At 41.0% G+C, this 18,618-nt stretch overlaps 1 pseudogene; it reads left to right on the top strand.

Moving 5' to 3' along the window:
- The first annotated feature begins 15,613 nt into the window (after positions 1 to 15,613).
- On the top strand, positions 15,614 to 16,734 carry LOC122900956 (annotated as a pseudogene).
- The last annotated feature ends 1,884 nt before the right edge of the window (positions 16,735 to 18,618 follow it).

Below are 18,618 nucleotides of genomic sequence, written 5' to 3'. Positions count from 1 at the left end.
GGTTTTTCTGACTACTGTGGCCTAATGTAACCTTTCATGCAAACCCTACAATTCTAGAGATTAGAAATATCATATTAGATGGAGTCATAGAAGTAGTTTAACCCCCACATCTATGAAAATTAACACTAGGGGGAAGTAAATAAATTGTCCCATGTAACCCACTTTTTAGAGGTCCATAGAAGTTATCTGCTAATTTGTGATATGGTGCCTTCTTGAGCAAACCATACTTACAAAGAATAGCTCATATGGAGTACTAAACAGGGTATTTTATGCTTCTGAAATTTTTTTTGCTTTATGATTTATATCCTAAATGAGTTCATAAACTACTTCAGACCCTGCCCAAAACTTCCATTGTATTACCTTCAAATTAACCAGCATATAGTGGTTACTCCAAAATGGTATACAATGCATTTTTTTCCTTCCTTAATAGACCGTATGTAAATCCATGTGCATAAAACAGGAAAACCAGTTCTTTGGACAGAGGAGCGAGAGAGAAGGAGGGGGAAAAGGAACACAAGTTACCAGACCAAGCTAGGCCGGTTGCCTTGGTAACACTAGGTTCAAGACCTGTACTTACAGAGTCAGATATTTCTCTGGTATTCGTGATACAGAGCACCATCTAGTGGTTTTATTTCAAATTCAAACAATCCAGACTCTTCAATTTCCAATAAAAAATGGACATTGGGGCGGGTATGTGCAATGGTGAAAATAAATGAATTAGTTAATTTCATTTAAAATATGATAGTTTTTGGTAGGATACAACATTTCGGTTATGGAATGCATATAAAAGATTCAGTAACAGAGTCAGAATCGGTTTGGTGTTTACAAAGTGCACACTTAAGAGATTTGTATTAAAATGTACTTCCACAGTTTAAAATATGGTTATTTTTCATAAAGAACTAATTATGGCACTTGTTTAAAACTTGGGGAGAATATGATCATTACATATGAAACAGTAAGTTGATCTGTAAAATTAAAAAAAAAAAAAAATTTATATCTCTCCAGAGAGCTCCCTTCATGAAAAGCATCCATTTGGGTCAATTTATATTACGGAGAAGGGTAAGAAGGAAAAAAGGAAAGTCAGAGAAAAATCTTCTACTTCGTAGGAAATATGGCTGGTTTGCAAGGGAGACGGTTTTGTAATTACTTGCTTTTTTGTTCATGCCAGTAAAACAGCCTGGTTGAGGTACCAGCTACCCAACCATATGTATAAATGGAAAAATTATATTCATAGTAAAATTATTATATTTTACAGATAAGCTCACAATAAAAACTTGGACAAGATTATTCATTTAGTAAATAGGATTTAAAGAGAACAACACCTATTTTTGTGAAGCCTCTCTAAATTATATATATATATATATATATGTGTGTCAACAGAGTAAAACTTTCTTAAAGCAATGGAGTAAATATTTTCAGGTTTTGTATTTTGGAATCTTATATTTTCAGGAATATTTGTGGGGTTCCCCCCCCCAAACCTGTGTAGTAGGTCACGTGCCCCTGTACCCAGGCTAGAGAAATACTAACAAGAGGTAGAAAGAGGTATAAAAAGTTCCTTCACACAAATATCAAGATTTCAAGTAAGCCAATGAGTCTATGACAGTTTTTTATGCCATTTTCTTCCCTCAGAGTGTCCATGCCAGCATTTTACCTACCCCGTCCCAGACAGCTCTCACCCATTCCATGAAAGTTAGCTCCAACATAACCTTAAAAACAAAACAAAAAACAAAACACAAAAAACCTTTCTTATTTTTCTCATGTTCCTATTAGCATGTTAGCAACTGAATACTTCTCAGTCTTAGCTGCACACTGAAATCACATGCGGGGGCTTTGAAAAGCACCAAAGATTTTTATTTAATTGGTCAGTATGAAGCATGGATATAGATATTTTTAAAAAGCTCTCTAGAAACCCCAAAGCACAGACAAAATTAGTAACAACCACTCTGTATTATCCCTTCCACTTCAAATTAAAACTGTTTATGTATCTGCCTCCACTTGATTGTAAACACTTTCAAAGAGGAAATGTTATCTTATGTGGTGTTTTTATCTGAACCCTGCCTTTGGAGAACGTTTGGTACGTATTAGGCACCCAATAAATAAGGATAGTATTGAATTTAAAGAACATTCCTGAAAGGACCAAAAGTTTATGTAGTAGATAAAGATTCTAGAATCCATGAGTCTTGGGGATGCCATTAGGGAAATGCGGAGGGAGTTGTAGGGTCAGGCAATCCTGAGGGGATACTGGTGAGCTGAGACAAAGTTCAGGTATACCCCAGGGAGAACCAAAGACAAAGCAGGAGTATGGAGGCAATTTGTTACTTTGTGTAAACACCAAGTGCAGAGGTGGGGGAGGGGGTGGATGTTAAGATGTTTATCTGTCTCTTTGCCCCACCAAACGCTAATGTGCCAAGGGACACCTGGCGCCTGCCTCTGCACATTTCTTCTGAGTTCTTTCATCACAAAGCCCTAAGGGACAGAGAAGAAAATTAAATGGATCAGGACTATGGATCCAATAGTCATTCCCTCACCAGTGTTTGAGATATCAAACATGAGGAACAAAATGTTTCATTTCGTTTTGTTTATTGTTGCTGTTCTGAGAGAGAGAGAGAGAGAGAGAGAGAGAGGCAGAGAGGATGCAAGCAGGAGAGAGGGACAGAGAAATCTTAAGCAGGCTCCATGCCCATCACAGAGCCTGACACAGGGCTCAGTTTCATGCCCCTGAGATCATGACCTGAGCCAAAATGAAGAGTCAGACACTTAACGGACTGAGCCACCCAGGCGCCCCCAGAATAAGATGTTTTTAATAACACTTAATAATAGGACCGTGAACGTGAAATTCAGTGCTTTACTAAGATGCCTAATCACTTGACATTTACACAAACATAGCTAGGTTATACTACTTTTCAAACTTAATGACATCAAATTAACTCTTTTTATATATTTTTAAGTGAGAGTTTCCTAAACTATATTATATATGTTTTTCTCTTGGCATATTTTCTTTATCACAAAAGATATTAGTATAATGCAGAGCTGTTCTTTGATCTCATAGTGTTTACTTACTTGTGGATACCTGCCCTTTTTACCCTACTTGATTTCAGCTTCTTATGAACAAAGTGTCAGTTTTCTATTTCTTTGGTAAATTTCAGTCACATCCACCTGCTAACCCGATAGCCTTAAAAATACTGACATTAGGAATGGTGCCCAAATCTCCTGCTGTGATCAGCAGGCACACCCTATAGGCTGTTCAACAACTATCTCCTGAAGCCATTAATTCAAAATGCAATCAAAAGTAAGAAAATAGCTAACATCACTGATTTTAAGAGTGACAGAGTTCAAAGGGCACTGGCCTCAAGAAACTAATCCTAATTTTTAAACATTGAGAAGAAAACAGGATGCCAAAGCAAATCACTTTAAAATTATGGCCACCTATCTCCTCATCTACTCAAGAAATGGAATTGGGGGGAGGGGTTGTGAATTAAGATAAACGCTTTGAAAAACTTACAATATACTATGAAATCTCCACTGAAATTTGAGAGACCACTGAAGATGAAGATCTTTCTTAAAGCTGGAAATGATGTACTAAGCCTGGTCTTTCAGAGAATGAGAATGATGAATGGAACCTCAGTGGAGCCATCAGGTCGTTTTAGAAAGAACCTAGAGAAAACTGGTTCCATTCGGAGGCCAACCAGTCCCAGCATTCTTGATCTATTCGGTAACAACACAGTAACAATGCTAACATGTTCTGAACTCCTAATATTTACCGGGTTTTGCTAAACTCTGTATGGCGATCAGCTAATACCAGTAAGATCCCTGGAAGTATAAGTACATTATGCTGGCCTTTTTATTTGTGAAGAGTTTCTTCCTTTTTATGGTAAATAACAATAATTGAAAGGCCACTATGTCCTCTTGTTAGAAACCTAGAGATTTTACAGTGACTAACATGCACAGCTTCCTTTCTTGGCGCTTATTTTTTAGTAGGAGAGGACAGACAATATAAAGAAGCAAATATGCAAGCCAGGAAATGAAATAAAGACAAATTGTAGAGGGTTTAGCTAAGCTACTCCGTGATGCCGTTGCTCCACATCCCATCTTGTTTGGCCTGCAGAACCTTTAACCAACACTACTCCCACCCCCCACACAAACACACACCGTAGGTAACAACCCACAGTCACAAGTCAACATACTTTTTTTTTTTAAGATTTTATTTATTTATTTGACAGAGATCACAAGTAGGCAGAGAGAGAGAGAGAGAGAGAGAGAGAGAGGGAAGCAGGTTCCCTGCTGAGCAGAGAGCCCAATGTGGGGCTCCATGCCAGGACCCTGGGATCATGACCTGAGCTGAAGGCAGAGGCTTCAACCCACTGAGCCATCCAGGTGCCCCTCAACGTACATTTCTAATAGGATTTCCCCAGTGGTCCCTGTGATAAAAAGTCTCCCCTGCCTCCTGGGGCCTTCCACTCGTCAGCCCCTTATATAAGAATTCCCCAGAACTTACCAAAACTCGGCTCCTTTTGGTTTGAATTGACCAATCCAGTCTTTGTCCAAGACTCCTAAAAACATTGTATCTAGGACCCTAAAAAGGCATGTGCCCCAGGGTCTGCCTCTCTCTGCCTACATTCTGCCTCAGCCTCCCTGTTGGAAGTTTCCTCCAGGACCTGTGAGTAACAAACCTCTTTATCTCTGTTTCTTTTCTGTCTTTTGTTGAACTGTGGTTCCCCATCCCACTCCCTGGGGCTCTCCTTAACAAGGTCAATTTAACAAAGTCCTAGCGAAAGTCCCATACAAAGAATCAAAATATGCAATTAACTTAATTGACCAAAGAGTGAGATTTCCTTGAGAAAGTGGCTTTTTAACTGGTATGTGATTGACTAGCCAAAGGAAGACCTGCAGAGAAACTGCATTTCAGAAGGAGAAATGAGCAAAAGAGAAGGCGGTGAGGCAGGACTGACAAGGCTTTTTGAGGAAGAGAAGACAAGGCCAGCATGGCTGGAGTGGGTAAAGAAAAGGAAGGGACAGGAGGAGGACAGAACAGTAAACAGATGAGTCAGGTAGGAATTAAAAAACTCTGGGTAAAGGCTTAGATTTCATTTGAATTATAAAGGTTGAGAGGGATGTTATGAAACAGATAGTGTTTGGGTACAGATAGTATTGGGTACCCCAATAATGGGTTCGTGATTAAAGGAGTGAGACTGATACAATGCAAAGGTCAAGCAAAGCTTTACTTTGCGCCAAGCGTCAAGAATCAGACGGACCGTCAAACAGACTGGTCGGGCAGCCCCTACAAAGAGGACGATGCCTCCCTGTTTTGCAGACTAACTTTTATAGAGCAAAGGCCCTGTAGTTGGGCCTGGACACACACTAGTGGCTAACTGAATTACAATTCACCCCACAGTAGCCATGGAAACTAGCCTATCCCCTTGGTAGCTAGGAGACAGTATGTGCCCCCATGGATTGAATACCTCCACCTGGCCTGACCCACCCTTGTCCTTGGACTTTGTTACGTGGGACTGGTTTCCCGGACTTGCTTTTAAATAAGTTCCCCTAGCAGGGAGGAGGGGTGTGTGCCAAGGTCAATTTAAGTTTTACAACAAAATGGCAGTTCAACCGGGGTGGGGCCACTCTGGCTGAATAGGCCCTTACAAATAGAATACAATGATTGTTTAAATGCTGTAGTATGGAGAACAGACTGTACGACAGCAAGGGTAGAAATGCAAAAAGCAATCGAAACACCATGGCAGTCAGCTCAGAGAAATGTGCTCGCGTCTTGGATGACAATGGCGGCAATGAAGATGAGCCAACGAAGATATGCTTGGATTTAGAGCCAAAAGGAATGTGAATGGATGGCACAGGTCGGGAGGTGCAAGGAAGGGTAAGGATGCTGCTAGAAACTGGGGCCTGACCCACTGGGTAGCTGGGTTTGCCCACTGAGTTGTGAAGACTAGGAAAAGGATGGGCTTAGAGACAGGAAGTGCATCTTATAACGGGACTTGAACTCTTCTCTACTAATGCCAGAGTTCACACCACTGAGTAACAGGCCATTGAAGAGATTATGTTTCCATACTTAGGTAAATTTAGAGAATTTTTGCACACATCAATGCTGTGTATATCTCTTCTTCTCCTGTCTGCATCCAGTTTATCATTCAAATTCTTTAAAGTACACAAAATATGCCAGTGGTGGACTGAATGTCAACTCCCACAATTCCTATGTTAAAACGCTAATCCCAAAGTGATCATGTTTATTTTGGAGCAGAGCCCTTTGGGGATAATTGGGTCTTAAGGGTGGAGCCTTCTTGAGTGGGATTAGGGCCCACCCTCATAAAGAAGAGGCCAGAGAGCTGGCTAGCCACCATCTGAGGCCACAGCAAGTAAGATAGCCATTTGTAAACCGGGAAGAGGACACTCACCAAGAACCCAACTATGCTGGCCCCTTGATCTCAGACTTCTGGGTTCCAAAACTGTGAGAAATACGTATTTCTTGCTTAAGCCACCCAGTGTCTGGTAATCTGATACAAGAGCCTGAGCTAAAACAATTGTAATCTGATTTACAAGTCCTCACAAAAATTACAAGAAAAATAACAGAACAAAGAACTCACTATTCATGAGGAGGAAACCCAGAAGTATAATTAAAAGCTTCTAAAGCAGGAAAAGTCCATAAAATATCACACTTTTGTAAAAATGGTAAAATTAAAAAAAAAATACTCTTATGGCTACAGCAACATGCCTAACACAGAGTGAGCAGAATAACCATTGCTAAATTGAACTGAACAAAATACTTACTTGTGTGAGAAAGATATAATCACCATCGTCACTGTCAATTTTATTAAAAACTTAACACCATAAGCCACTGCTTTTTAAAATGAGTAGCAGAGTCCTTGGCTACTATAGACTTATAAAGCAGACTTATCAGAGAAGAGGAAATGTTGGGTGGGCTGCTCCACGTGCTCTACTGGGCGACACATACTGAATTTCCACAAGGAGTTCACATCTACAAAGATTTTTGAGCCTGAAAATGAAGGTTTGAAAAGAATTGCTTAAAGCTATGAGTTTTATTTTTCCTTTAATATTTATTTCTCCAGGTTTGCCACCTGCTCCTCCCTATACTGTCATAATTCAAGGAGCTAAGGAAAAATTGACACTGCTACTCCAGAGTCACTGTAATTGTGTATCGGAATTCACATCTCTGTATCCTTCCATATTTTAGTAGCTTTAACAGTTCATCCTTCTAAGTTAACTGAATAAAATAAAATATATATATATGGTTGTAGGAGAGAAAGAGAGAATCAGAAATGGCTTAGGAATGTATTTCCTCTTTTCTGGAGCCCAGTTCAGGACTGAGGAACCTTCTACCAAGGAAAGACACACCACAGGGCGCTGAGGGCGGGTCCTCTCCAAATGCTTCTCCAGTTTTAGCACTGAGGCTTATGGCGACTCTGCTCCTCCCTGGGGCCACGTTAAGTTTTGCCGCCTGCTTTATCCCTAGTTAGACCAAATATATTCTCTGTCCTCCCTTGGTAATATTAATTTGTATCTGGAAAGTGGATAAACAACTTGATAGTATTTATGGGGAGGTATTTCCTTAAGTCACTTTGTAATACTTATAGGAGGTATTTGGGGAAGGAAGATATGTGAATAGATCAAGTGACACATAGGACTTTAAAAGCAAAGCCAATTGTGGGATATCCATTTAGAATTTATTTTCTGGGTAAAATAATATGAACTGTATCTTACCACTACAAAAAAATATTTTGCTTTGGTCAGGGAATGCTGTCCTGGTTTCTGAAATGATAAGGTCACTGATTCACTGCTTTCATCTCCTACCCCACAGAATGGAAAAATTCCACTTGGTAAGACAAGATCCTTAGAAATGTAAATGGAAAATTACTCTACCAAAAACCATATTAAAAGTTATGACCCAGTTACGTCCAGGTAAATGGTCTTAACGTTACATTATAATTTTATATTATTTTTGCTATAATTGCTGACTTAGCTTTCAGTGTAAATCTTGAAGAGTAATATAGAAGTAAGTATAATTAAGCAAATAAAAAGAGAAACTGTAGCATGTATTTCCTATAAAAAAGATCTATCTTTTTTTTTAACTGTAGCATGGTATAATTATATATTTCTGCCAAAAAAGAAAAAAAATGCCCAATAACACAAAAGTATCTGAGTAATTATTATTATAAAAATATTCCATGTTTTCTATAACGATAATGACATCACTGTACATTCTCCTAGCTTTGATTTTTTAGGAAGCGTTCTAAACTATCACATCCCTACTCTGTCCACATGAAATTCCATGCGATCCAATTAATTTATTGGGTATTTACTATAAATTGGGATCAAGAACAAATGGATGATTTTTTTTAAAGTCTACACAATTAAAGGGCTCATTAATTATATTGTTTTCCCAAGGCTCAATTAAAATGATTATCTGGAAATCATTACCATGTGTTTTGGAAATGCGTGCTGCTGGGCAAGGCTTAGAGGCCTGGGTTTGCAGAAATGCCATCTCTAGCAAAGAGGGAATTAGGAATTCAAACATTGGTATTCTTAGGGAGAATCCTTATTCCTCTGTGGAAAGCAAAAAAGCCTGACCATCCTAAATGAAATTCTTATAAATGTGGGAATTTTATGAAGGCATACAAGCACATTTTTCTGTTTGCTAAATGAAAAATTCGAAAATCACTGGTGTTCTAGGTTGATGAGGGGAAAACTCAGGGGAACATGAGATCTCTCTCCAGAGATTTCCTCACCTATATTTGCCCTCCTCAGAGTAACAGTGTTATGTACTAGAGTAGAACTGAACCTACTTGCCGTCCCTACACAGATCAGGCCTGGCTTAATAGAGGGCGGTGAGGCATATAAACTGATTACCAATAAAACTCACCATCCTCGAGGGGGGACAAGATGGCGGGGTACTAGGAAGAGGCGTCTTTTCAGCTGGTACCCCAAAGTGAGCTGATTACCTACCAAAGAACTCTGATCACCCATGAAATCAGCCTGAGATCAGAATTATACACGTCTGGATCTCTACAGGGGCAGAAGACGCCAGTGAGCAGGTAAAGCGGAATGGGAACAGCGGACTGATATCGGAAGATAAACAAAAGGGGGAGGGAGCCACCAGAGGCGACCGGTGCAAAAGTAATACCCCGATACGAGCGAGAGTGCCCTGCGTCTGGGGACCAGCATTAACTCGGAGACTGGTTGAAAGCACTCCAAAAGAGCAAAGGATCGCGGGGGCAAACTGTGGGAATCGGGGCGGCTAGGGACAGGGGCTTGAGTCCCCGGTCCCAGACGGCCTCCCCGGCGCGGAGGCAGAGAGAGTGCGGCGGAGAAACCGGCTCCTGGTCCCTAAGCCGCCAGCGTGCCCCAGAGCGCGGGGTTCCGGCTCCTGTGAGGGGATGGGAGCCGGTCTGCAGAACGCGCGCTAGCCCTGCCACAAAGCTTGAGATGCGCGTGCACGTCGCTCCAGCTCTCCTGGGTTTCTAAGGCCCTGGGGCGCTTCTTGACCCGGGCCATTGTTTCAAAGTCTAAGCCTCGCGCCCGCGAAACTCTTCCCTGGACAGAGGCGCGCAAAAGCCCAGCCTGCGGCTTACGGACCAGCACCCCGTTCTCAGTGCCCCAGACGCGCGCCCGACCCACAGCCGCCTCTGAAAAGAGGTGCGCGCAAGCCGGGCACTCCCAGCCCCGGCCAGCGGCAAAATCTCAGTGTGCGATCGCTGCTTGGAACCTCTCTGGCGGTCAGGAGCTCCCAGACAGCCGCCACTGCCTTGGCTTTGGGGACGAGCAAAAGATCCTGCGCCCCCAGGGTCTTTAACTTGGAACCTGCACTGCCAGCATCCAAGGGGGAATTTATTCAGCTTCTGCACCCAGACTGAGGCTTCTGAGACGGAGATCAGGAAGTGTTCCAGGGTGCACCTTGACTGCACCAGAGTTGATACATCCAGCTACATCTGTTCAGTCTTCTCCCACCAAAATGACTAGGAGGAGGAATGCCCAACAGAAGAAAAATACAGAGGATGGACCTTCCGCAACAGAGCTAACGGCTATCAACATAGACAATATGTCGGAAAGAGAATTCAGGCTAACAATTATCCAGGCAATAGCTAGGTTGGAGAAAGCCATGGATGACCAAACAGAATTGATTAGAGCCGAACTGAAAGCGACCAGACAGGATGTTCACAATGTTAGGGCGGAGCTTAAAGCTACCAGGGAGGAGGTCCACAATGCTCTCAATGAGTTCCAATCCAATCTAAACTCTCTCAAAGCTAGGGTAACTGAGACAGAAGATAGAATTAGTGATCTGGAAGACAAACAGATAGAGAGAAAGGATCAGGAGGAAGCCTGGAACAAACAGCTTAGATCCCACGAAAGCAGAATTAGGGAAATAAGTGATGCCATGAAGCGTTCCAACGTCAGAATTATTGGAATTCCTGAAGGGGAGGAGAAAGAAAGAAGTCTAGAAGATGTCGTGGAACAAGTCCTTCATGAAAACTTTCCGAATCTCGCGAATGAAACCAGCGTTCATGTACTAGAGGCTGAACGGTCTCCACCCAAGATTATACACTCCAAAAAAACATCACGACACCTGATAGTCAAATTGAGAAATTATAATTGTAGGTATAATCTCTTGAAAGCTGCCAGGGCAAAGAGGCTCCTTACTTACAGAGGGAAGCCCATCAGAATAACGTCAGACCTGTCCACAGAGACCTGGCAAGCCAGAAGAGGCTGGCAAGATATATTCAGGGCACTAAATGAGAAGAACATGCAGCCAAGAATACTTTATCCAGCAAGACTGACATTCAAAATGGATGGAGAGATAAAGAGTTTCCAAGACCGGCAAGACTTAAAAGACTATGCAACCACCAAGCCGATACTGCAGGAAATATTAAGGGGGGTTCTATAAAAGAGGAAAAATCCCAAGAATAGAATTGAACAGAAATATAGAGACAGTCTACAGAAAGAAAGACTTCAAAGGTAACTCGATGTCAATAAAAACGTATCTATCAATAATCACTCTCAATGTGAATGGCCTCAATGCACCCATAAAACGGCACAGGGTTGCAGATTGGATAAAACGACAGGACCCATCCATATGCTGTCTACAAGAGACCCATTTTGAACCTAAAGATACACGCAGACTGAAAGTGAAGGGGTGGAGAAGCATCTTTCATGCCAATGGGACTCAAAAGAAGGCTGGGGTAGCGATTCTCATATCAGATAAATTAGACTTCAAACTAAAGACTATAGTCAGAGATACAGAAGGACACTACATAATCCTTAAAGGGACTATCCACCAAGATGATCTAACAATTGTAAATATCTATGCTCCCAATATGGGAGCAGCCAATTACTTAAGAAAACTGTTAATCAAGATAAAGAGTCATATTGATATGAATACACTAATCGTAGGTGATCTTAACACGCCTCTTTCAGAATTAGACAGATCATCGAAGCAGAAAATCAATAAAGAAACAAGAGCATTGAACGACACATTGGACCAGATGGACCTCATAGATATATACAGAACATTCCACCCTAAAACAGCAGAATACTCATTCTTCTCAAGTGCACACGGAACCTTCTCCAGAATAGACCACATACTGGGTCACAAATCAGGACTCAGCCGATACCAAAAGACTGAGATTATTCCCTGCATATTCTCAGATCACAATGCTTTGAAACTGGAGCTCAATCACAAGGAAAAGTTCCGAAGGAACTCAAACACCTGGAAGCTAAAGACCACCTTGCTTAAGAATGCTTGGATCAACCAGGAGATCAAAGAAGAACTGAAACAATTCATGGAAACCAATGAGAATGAAGACACTTCGGTCCAAAACCTATGGGATACAGCAAAGGCGGTCCTAAGGGGAAAATATATAGCCATCCAAGCCTTGCTCAAAAAAATTGAAAAATCCAGAACACACCAGCTGTCTCTACACCTTAAAGAACTGGAGGATCAACAACAAATCAAACCAACTCCACACATAAGAAGGGAAATCATCAAGATTAGAGCTGAGATCAATGAGGGAGAAACCAGAGATACAGTAGAACGTATCAATGAAACTAGAAGCTGGTTTTTTGAAAGAATCAATAAGATCGATAAGCCGCTGGCTACACTAATCCAAAAGAAAAGAGAGAAATCCCAAATTCATAAAATTATGAATGAAAGGGGAGAGATCACAACTAACACCAAGGAAGTAGAAACAATCATCAGAAGTTACTACGAACAGTTATATGCCAATAAGCTTAGCAACCTTGATGAAATGGATGCATTCCTGGAAAAATATAAACTACCAAAATTGAACCAGGAAGAAATCGACAACCTGAATAGACCGATATCTAATAACGAGATTGAAGCAGTGATCAAAAATCTCCCAAAAAACAAGAGCCCAGGACCTGACGGATTCCCTGGGGAATTCTACCAAACCTTCCAAGAAGAAATAACACCTATTCTCCTGAAGCTGTTTCAAAAAATTGAAGCAGAAGGAAAACTTCCAGACTCTTTCTATGAAGCCAGCATTACCCTGATCCCCAAACCAGGCAAGGACCATACCAAAAAGGAGAATTTCAGACCAATATCACTGATGAATATGGATGCTAAGATTCTCAACAAGATCCTAGCCAACAGGATCCAACAACACATTAAAAAGATTATCCACCATGATCAGGTGGGATTCATCCCTGGGCTACAAGGATGGTTCAACATTCGTAAATCAATCAATGTGATACAACAAATTAATAGGAGAAGAGAGAAGAACCACATGGTCCTCTCAATTGATGCAGAAAAAGCATTTGACAAAATCCAACATCCGTTCCTGATTAAAACGCTTCAAAGTATAGGGATAGAGGGAACATTCCTGAACCTCATCAAATCTATCTATGAAAGACCCACAGCAAATATCATCCTCAATGGGAAAAAGCTTGCAGCCTTCCCGTTGAGATCAGGAACAAGACATGGATGCCCACTTTCACCACTCTTGTTCAACATAGTATTAGAAGTCCTAGCAACAGCAATCAGACAACAGAGAGAAATAAAAGGTATCCAAATTGGTAATGAAGAAGTCAAACTCTCTCTCTTCGCAGATGACATGATTCTTTATATGGAAAACCCAAAAGACTCCACCCCCAAACTACTAGAACTCATACAGCAATTCAGCAGCGTGGCAGGATACAAAGTCAATGTGCAGAAATCAGTGGCTTTCTTATACACTAACAAGGAAAATACAGAAAGGGAAATTAGAGAATCGATTCCATTTACTATAGCACCAAGAACCATAAGATACCTGGGAATAAACCTAACTAAAGAGGTAAAGGATCTATACTTGAGGAACTATAGAACACTCATGAAAGAAATTGAAGAAGACACAAAAAGATGGAAGACCATTCCATGCTCTTGGATCGGAAGAATAAACATCGTTAAAATGTCTATACTGCCTAGAGCAATCTATACTTTTAATGCCATTCCGATCAAAATTCCACCGGCATTCTTCAAAGAGCTGGAGCAAATAATCCAAAAATTTGTATGGAATCAGAAGAGACCCCGAATCGCTAAGGAAACGTTGAAAAACAAAAATAAAGCTGGCGGCATCACCTTACCTGATTTCAAGCTTTATTACAAAGCTGTGATCACCAAGACAGCATGGTACTGGCATAAAAACAGACACATAGACCAGTGGAACAGAGTAGAGAGCCCTGATATGGACCCTCAACTCTATGGTCAATTAATCTTCGACAAAACAGGAAAAAATATACAGTGGAAAAAAGACAGTCTCTTCAATAAATGGTGCTGGGAAAACTGGACAGCTATATGTAGAAGAATGAAACTCGACCATTCTCTTACACCGTACACAAAGATCAACTCAAAATGGATAAAAGACCTCAACGTGAGACAGGAATCTATCAGAATCTTAGAGGAGAACATAGGCAGTAATCTCTTCGATATCAGCCACAGCAACCTCTTTCAAGATACGTCTCCAAAGGCAAAGGAAACAAAAGCGAAAATAGACTTCTGGGACTTCATCAAAATCAAAAGCTTCTGCACAGCAAAGGAAACAGTCAAAAAAACAAAGAGGCAACCCACGGAATGGGAGAAGATATTTGCAAATGACAGTACAGACAAAAGGTTGATATCCAGGATCTATAATGAACTCCTCAAACTCAACCCACACGAAACAGACAAACACATCAAAAAATGGGCAGAAGATATGAACAGACACTTCTCCAATCAAGAAATACAAATGGCTATCAGACACATGAAAAAATGCTCATCATCATTAGCCCTCAGGGAGATTCAAATTAAAACCACATTGAGATATCACCTTACACCAGTTAGAATGGCCAAAATTAACAAAACAGGAAACAACATGTGTTGGAGAGGATGTGGAGAAAGGGGAACCCTCTTACACTGTTGGTGGGAATGCAAGTTGGTGCAGCCTCTTTGGAGAACAGTGTGGAGATTCCTCAAGAAATTAAAAATAGAGCTTCCCTACGACCCTGCAATTGCACTCCTGGGTATTTACCCCAAAGATACAGATGTCGTGAAAAGAAGGGCCATCTGTACCCCAATGTTTATAGCAGCAATGGCCACAGTCGCCAAACTATGGAAAGAACCAAGATGCCCTTCAACGGATGAATGGATAAGGAAGATGTGGTCCATATACACTATGGAGTATTATGCCTCCATCAGAAAGGACGAATATCCAACTTTTGTAGCAACATGGACGGGACTGGAAGAGATTATGCTGAGTGAAATCAGTCAAGCAGAGAGAGTCAATTATCATATGGTTTCACTCATTTGTGGAGCATAACCAATAGCATGGAGGACAAGGGGCGTTAGAGAGTAGTAGGGAATTTGGGTAAATTGGAAGGGGAGGTGAACCATGAGAGACTATGGACTCTGAAAAACAGTCTGAGGTGTTTGAAGTGGCGGGGGGGTGGGAGGTTGGGGTACCAGGTGGTGGGTATTATAGAGGGCACAGCTTGCATGGAGCACTGGGTGTGGTGAAAAAATAATGAATACTGTTTTTCTGAAAATAAATAAATTGGGAAAAAAAAAAAAAAAAAAAAAAAGTAACCACATGAGAAAAGTGAAAAAAAAAAAAAAAAAAAAACTCACCATCCTCTGTCAAAATGCCATACAAATTTCAAAACATACATTAAGAATTCATAGATTTATTTCATCCTTTAAAAAACCCGTATTTTAAAGTTTTAATATTTAGTTCATTTCACCTTCCTTTATCTGTGTAACAACTTGTACAAAAAGCATTCCAACCTGGAACAGAAGAACAGTAATAATCCTATTTACCTTTCTGTAACAGTATACAAAAATGAGAAAGCCCAGACAATAAGAGGACTGGAGTACTGGATTCTTCAAAACAGGAAAACAATTATCTTTGTAATTTTTTTAAATTTTTTAATTTTTTATAAACATATAACGTATTTTTAGCCCCAAGTGTACAGGTCTGTGAATCGCCAGGTTTACACACTTCACAGCACTCACCATAGCACACACCCTCCCCAATGTCCATAACCCCACCACCCTCTCCCTACCCCCCTCCCCCAGCAACCCTCAGTTTGTTCTGTGAGATTAAGAGTCTCTTATGGGGTCGCGGCTTGCGTGGAGTTAGCTCGTGGGTCTGGGAGATCCGAAAACTGAGATCTTCTTTGCGCCCCGACAGCTGCACCCCACAGCTCTGCAGCCATCACCATGCCACAAAATGAATATATTGAGTTACACTGGAAGCGCTATGGCTATCGTTTGGATTACCATGAGAAAAAGAGAAAGAAAGAAGGTCGAGAGGCTCATGACCGTTCAAAGAAGGCAAAAAAGATGATTGGTCTGAAAGCTAAGCTCTACCATAAACAGCGCCATGCTGAGAAAATACAGATGAAAAAGACTATCAAGATGCATGAAAAGAGGGCGCCTGGGTGGCTGAGTGGGTTAAAGCCTCTGCCTTCGGCTCGGGTCATGATCCCAGTGTTCTGGGATCGAGCCCCACGTCGGGCTCTCTGCTCAGCGGGGAGCCTGCTTCCATTCCTCTCTCTGTCTGCCTCTCTGTCTACTTGTAATCTCTGTCTGTCAAATAAATAAATAAAATCTTTAAAAAAAAAAAAAGATGCATGAAAAGAGAAACACCAAACAAAAGAATGATGAAAAGACTCCACAAGGAGCAGTACCTGCATATCTACTGGACAGGGAGGGACAGTCTGGAGCTAAAGTACTTTCTAATATGATTAAACAAAAACGAAAAGAGAAAGCGGGAAAATGGGAAGTTCCTTTACCCAAAGTTCGTGCCCAGGGAGAAACAGAAGTATTAAAAGTGATTCGAACAGGAAAGAGAAAGAAGAAAGCATGGAAAAGAATGGTCACTAAAGTCTGCTTTGTTGGAGATGGCTTTACTTGAAAACCACCTAAATATGAAAGATTCATTAGGCCAATGGGCTTACGTTTCAAAAAGGCCCATGTAACACATCCTGAATTGAAAGCCACCTTTTGCCTGCCAATACTTGGTGTAAAAAAAAAATCCTTCATCTCCACTATATGCAACTTTGGGTGTTATTACCAAAGGTACTGTACTTGAGGTGAACGTGAGCGAGTTGGGCCTTGTGACACAAGGAGGCAAAGTTATTTGGGGAAAATATGCCCAGGTTACCAACAATCCTGAAAATGATGGATGCATAAATGCAGTCCTGCTGGTTTGACAGCAGTTCAAGACAAGTAATTCCTTATAATTACTGAAGACTACACACCAGTCAGGAAAACAACCATTCCTGTGGTGGTTCTGGATACTACCAACCAGCCTTACGTATCTGCGGTCATCAAGAGAAGCATTTATTCTATTGTGAAAAACATTAAAATAGACATTTATTTAAAAAAAAAAAAAAGTCTCTTATGGTTTGTCTCCCTCCTGATCCCATCTTGTTTCATTTATTCTTTTCCTACCCCGCAAACGCCCCAGTATACTACCATTTATTATCTGTCTGCCCTATAAATTACAACAAAACCTATAATAATTACATCACAGATCAGTTACTGATTTGATATTTGGGTTTCCAGTGATTTGTTTTGTATAAACAATGGCTCTTCTCTTTGTTAGATTACATTGGCATGTGGAATTACCATACTTTGTGTGCCTCAAGATAGTGGTAGATAGTACTTTATTTTTAGGGTCTGTTTGTAAAATCACCCACTCTTGATTCAGTTTTAGGTAACGTCGTGACTGGCTGTTTGAACACTGACAAACCCCAGCAACCTCAGACTTTTACTTCTCCCTTATCAACCACGCACTGATCTATACTCAGGCGCCTTACTCTTGTTTATTTTGCTCCTGTGACACTCTTGGTTTCTTCCGGATTTCTTTTATGGATTTCATCTCCTGCATCTCTAAATAGCCCTGTGCGGTGGGGCTTCGTTCTTGGCTCTGTCCTGTATCTGAACGTACTTCCTACGTGGTCACACCAATTGTTCGGCTTTAAGTGGTCTTTGTATTTGATGACTCCAAATTTATATCCTTGACTGACCTCTTCCTTTCCCTAAACGGCAGCCCCATATAATGATCAGCCGACCTGATCTCTCTACTTGTATGACAAACCGGCCCCTCAAGCTTGCTATGTTCCAAATGAAACACTTGATCCCCCTTTCCCCTCTCCCAACCTCAAAGGCTCCGCTGTCTGCCTTACTTCAGTAAGGAAGTAAATAACAACTCCCATCTCTCTGAATAAAAACTTTTAAGTCATTTTTTTTCCTTCTCTTGCATTTACATCTTACGTAACAACAAATTATCTAAGAAATATAACCGAAGCCAGCCATCTTCCCCTATTTCCACTGCAAACACTCTAGACCAAGACAACGTTCCCTTTAGCTTAGACGGTTTTAAAAGCCTTGGAACAATATCCCTATTTCCACTCTTGCTTTTCTACAGCCCACTCTCCATGTGGAAATCAGAGGAATTCTTTATAAACTGACAGAGTATCATGCTCCACACCTGCCAATGGCTTCCTACTTGACCACAGTAAATCCTAAGCCCTCACAATGAGCGAAAACGTTTTCTGTGATCTGGTCCTCTGCTACTTTTCCGATCTCATCTCCTTCTAGATATCCTCTCTTACCTTAACTCTAGCCACTCTGGTCTCCCCGCTGCCCCTCAGTTTTGCTGCACAAGCCTCTGCCGCAGTCCTTGTGCTTGTTCTAACTGCCTGGAATTGGACTCCCAAAATAGGTACATGAATTCCTCCTTCATTTCCTTCAGGTTCCCTTTCAAATGTCAAGTTACTGGAGAATTTTTCCCTGACCAAACATGCTACTCTGCTCTGTTTTTCGTCACAGCATTTATATTACCTGACAGAGATTTACTGATGATTTGCTAACTGTCTCACCTCCTCCACTGGAATTAAGGTCTTAGAAGAACTTGGGCCTTATTATTTCTGGTTTGTTCTTACAATCTAAACTGCTTCTAAAATATTGCCTGCGAATGTAGTAGGTGTTCAAGAAATATTTACTGAATGAATAAAAAACCCCAATATTTACAGAGACAATCCCTTATTTTCATGCATAATGACTTCCCGAAAGAGATGCCGAGTTAGAATGATATACGTGTATATATGGGATAGATAGGT

Source organism: Neovison vison, chromosome 1, assembly GCF_020171115.1.
Source record: "Neovison vison isolate M4711 chromosome 1, ASM_NN_V1, whole genome shotgun sequence".
Classification (NCBI taxonomy): Eukaryota; Metazoa; Chordata; class Mammalia; order Carnivora; family Mustelidae; genus Neogale; species Neogale vison.
The sequence above is the reverse complement of the archived record's forward strand: the minus strand, read 5'-3'. Positions and strand labels throughout refer to the sequence as shown.